This window comes from Berghia stephanieae, chromosome 1 (genome assembly GCF_034508935.2).
Source record: "Berghia stephanieae isolate SIO BIC M18660-M18661 chromosome 1, UCSD_Bste_1.3, whole genome shotgun sequence".
In the NCBI taxonomy this organism is placed as follows: domain Eukaryota; kingdom Metazoa; phylum Mollusca; class Gastropoda; order Nudibranchia; family Aeolidiidae; genus Berghia; species Berghia stephanieae.
In genome coordinates this window covers 39,944,051-39,948,543 of record NC_088360.1, presented here as the reverse complement: position 1 = coordinate 39,948,543, position 4,493 = coordinate 39,944,051, and positions in this window count along the sequence as shown.

Below are 4,493 nucleotides of genomic sequence, written 5' to 3'. Positions count from 1 at the left end.
ACGGGCACGTTTCAGTTGTCTGTGTGAAGAGACGTGAGGCGAGAACCAATCAGGGGGCTTGATTTTGCGGAGGAATATGGGGGAGAGGGTTAGGGGGTGGAGTGTAAACGTCGTAGTTTAAGCGTAAACGTGAACGTAAAAGAGTTTGGCTGCTGGGCAGTTTATAATGTGTACTACTTATGTGTTTATTATGAAGCGCCAAACGTGCAAACGTAGAGAGGTGATTTTAAAACATAATAACAATATCAAAAGGATTTTGTAGCCAGTTTAGTTAGGATATATTTACGCGCTTGACGCAATTATCCGATTATAAGGTCATAGTATACCTATAGCACACACATTTGAACAATGATACACACGAAATAAAAGTGACACACACGGCATAGACACATACACAGATAAACACTCGAATATGAACTTAACTCTCCATACTTATCGTTATTTTCTCTTCATTTTCTCTCCGTCTTTCCGCTTACGAGATCTAAAAATGGCGAAATTGTAGACGGGTCATTAAGATCAAAGAGAGTCGAAAGGAAAGAGACAGACTAATTAACAGATTGGCAGTGGGCTGTCCTTGATGTGAGCCACTTCATTAATAGGTAATACAACAATAATAATAGTAATAATAATAATCGATGTCCTTTCATAATGCCATGTTTTGGCGTCACTATGGCCGAGTTGTTTGGCATTCGGGTATCAGCCCAAGAGTTCTGATTAACTTCAACAAGACGACTATGCGCTGCCTGGTATGACACTCGCCTTCAGATCAGACGGTCCAGCGTTTGAGTCCATCTTGAGGCAGCGCATAGTTGAATCCTTGGAAAAGGCTCTACACTCACATTTTCTCACCGTACTCAGGTGTAAAATGAGTACCTAGCCGTAAACAGCGTTGTCTCTGTCCGAAAAATTGTATTATCGTCTAACAGGCGCCATGTCTTGTCCTACATGTTGAGTGTTGCTGTTGGCTAGGTTCTCCCTGTAAAGCACTTTGAGCACGTTTAGCCGTAAATAAATTAAAAATATTAAGTGTATAAATAAAGGAATATATAAATAAGTATATTTATAAATAACACATCAATAAATAATAAAATAAATAAATAGATAGATAAATAAATAAATAAATAAATCGATCAATTTTCACGATAAATCTGTACATCTAATGAACTAAATGAAACGTCAAGTCCAAACGAATTTAACCAAATTAAGAGAAAGTAAAACTTGAATAAAAATAAAAGAATCACAACTGTGGTTTGCCAAGACGTACGTCGACAATTTGAAAATCCAAAGCATTACTTATGTACCTTTATGGTAATGGGCTGGATTTGAATAGTGATGGAGAGAGAAGCACCCAGAATAGATAGTATGCAGATGACGTCACTCAGGCCTTTGTTATTGTTTTTGCCATCCGCGTTTGTGAGTTGTTCTCAGTAAACTGTATTAACCAGACTATGAAAGTTCATGGTTACACAGAGTGTGTGTGTTGGTCCGTTCTACTTCCGGATGGCAATGTTGTGAACTCCTTGGCCAAGCGCATTCTATCTATACAACATGAATGACCCTATCAAGGTGCTCGACAGAAAGGAACAGGTCATCATCTTCAGACTGAGAACTGGACACAACCAGTTAAAGGAACATATGTGGAGGATGTCCAGAGCAGGTGCCTCTGGACAATGTGACTGCGGACTTGAAAACGAAAATGGACATCATGTCCTAATGGAATGTCCAAGGTACAACCAGTTGAGAAGGAACTTCTGGCCTGACCCAACCCCATACTCAAAGAAGCTGTACGGCAGTGAGGACGAACTCAGGACCACTGTGGGCTTCATTCACCAGACCGGACTGACCATATGACGTGACGGGAACGAAGAAGAAGAATAGTGAATCAGTTAGTAATGCCTCTTATCGCCATAACAGGTGATAGAGCTTAAACAGATTTTGACATTACAGTGAGGTGAAAAGGGGGGGGGGGGGGGGGGGGGGGGGGGGGGAGTGGATGGATAGTTGTGAATTGTTCATTGTTTTTTTCAATTGTTTTAAACTAATTCGTAGTTTGAAAGGCAATAATAATTGTAGTAGGAAATTTATATCGCTGATTTATGGTAATAAGGATGGTGTCGTTTTATGTATTGTGATAAAGAAGTCGTCTTGGTGTTGTTGTTGTTGTTGTTGTTGTTGTTGATGATGATGATGATGATGATGATGATGATGATGATGATGATGATGATGATGATGATGATGAGGATGATGATCAAGAGGCGGAGGAAGAAGAGGAGGAGGGGGAGGAAGAAGAGGATGACGAGGACAACGACGACGACGACGACGACGATGATGATGATGATGATGATGATGATGATGATGATGATTCATCTTCCTCGTCATCATTATTATAATCATCATGCTCATCATCATTATAATCAAAATCATCTTCATTCATCATCGTCATCTTATCTTCATTATCATCCTTTTGAAAATGACGATGTTAATAGCATACTTATCATATATCTAATCACCGTCACTATCATCACCATTATCATTGTAATCATCATCAACATTGATAAAAAAAAATAATAACAATAATAAATACTAACATTGACACTCATAACGCAATTAATCAAACGGTATTTTATTTGCATAAGCCTCATCACTCCATCATTATTCTATACCACGCATGTCATCACCTCTGCTGCTGTGACATTACGATACCGTAGAAATGCAACTACTACTACGCATGTGAGACGTGAGACAGCCTAAATTGATGCAAATTCATGTTAAAGGTGTGTTCGGTCGTTGTTGTTTTTTTCTCTTGTTTGTTGTTGTTTTTTTGTTTTTTGTTGTTGTTTTTTTTTTTGTGTTTTTTTTTTTTGTCTTTTTGTTTGTTTTGTTGTTTTTTGTTTTTTTTTTGTTTTTTTTTTTTTTTTTTTTTAATTATTTGGAAAGGGGGAAGGGGGGGGGGGGGGGGGGTGGATGTGCAAAGGGGAAAAGGTTACTTGCTAAATGGGGTGAGTCGCTGTCGAATGTCATCGCAGAGTCAACAAGAGGACCCATATTATTCCGGTAAACCCAGAGTGCAATGTATTTCAAATGGAAATCATAATGTTTTTCATACTTTAATATAAAATGTTATGCTCTGTTCTGTTTTTATTTTCGTTTTCCTTTATTTTTGTAATGGTTTGGTTAAATTTGGTTTTAAAAAGATAATAGACCATATTATGCGATGCAATGAATAATTTAATTGATTAATGAAATAAAAAGTTGAAAAATTGACATGTTTTTGACAACTGAGTCAAACAATAAGGGCGCTGCAATGTTGATAAATTTTACACTTATTTTAATATATCAGTGATTTCAAACAGTTTGAAACATTTCAAACATAATGGTGGTCACGACCTCATTCAACATTGCTAATGTCCTCAAAAAAATAATTAATAAATTAAAAAAAGAAATGACTACATTCGAAAAGTTATATGTCTTGGGTATACTCGCATTTAAAATTCACAACTCCAGCCACAGTATATATGGTCATTATTAATATATTCTGATTGATTTTTTAAAAAATAATAATAAATAAATAAAATAATATTCTGATTGATAATAATGAGTAGAAACGCTTTATTCTTTTGTATCATATCTATTTGTTTTTTATCCGAGGATTCGAAACAATAAATAATGAATATAATACATGAAAATAAATATGAACATTTATATAGCACATTTCCACGGATTTACAATGTTTAATGCGCTTCACAATGTACAGCAATAATCACATTGAAATCAGAAGTAATTTTTTATAGTTTTTTTTTCCTTGTGTCGGGCCGGGGGGGGGGGGGGGGGTTCAAGACTGTAATGAAAGGGGGAAAAAGAATGATTTAAGATTAAAGATGTTAAATCGACAGACTACGCTTAGATTGTCACACATTATGTGAGGTGATTATTACATAGTACATTATAATCTATGACATATATATGCGTTATTTATGCTTTATTTGCGTGGCTATGTGGTATGACAATCCCCTTCAGATCGGAAGGTCCTGGGTTTGAGTCCCGCTCTGAGCCGCACATAGTTGAGTACTTGGAAAAGGCTATTTACTCACACTCTCTCACTGCACTCAATACTTGTAAAATGAGTACCTGACCTTTAACAGCATTGCCTCTGTTGGAAATGAAAATTGTAATATTATCACCTAAAAGGCGCGATGCCTAGTCCTACGTGTTAAATGTTGCTGTTGGCTTGGGACCCCTTGCCCTTGTAAAATGCTTTGAGCACGTCGAATGGATATTGCACTTAATCAATGCACAAGTTTGATTTTTATTTTTATATATATATATATATTTTTTTTTTTTTTTGGGGGGGGGGGGTTATTATATTTCTTTTTTTATTTATTTATTTTTTTTTTTTTAATGAACCTAGCAAACGTTTTCTCTAGTAGAGAGTGAAAGATGATTCATGATTGTTCCCACTAGTTGATCACGGTTTTAGGAAGTGTGTGTACAGT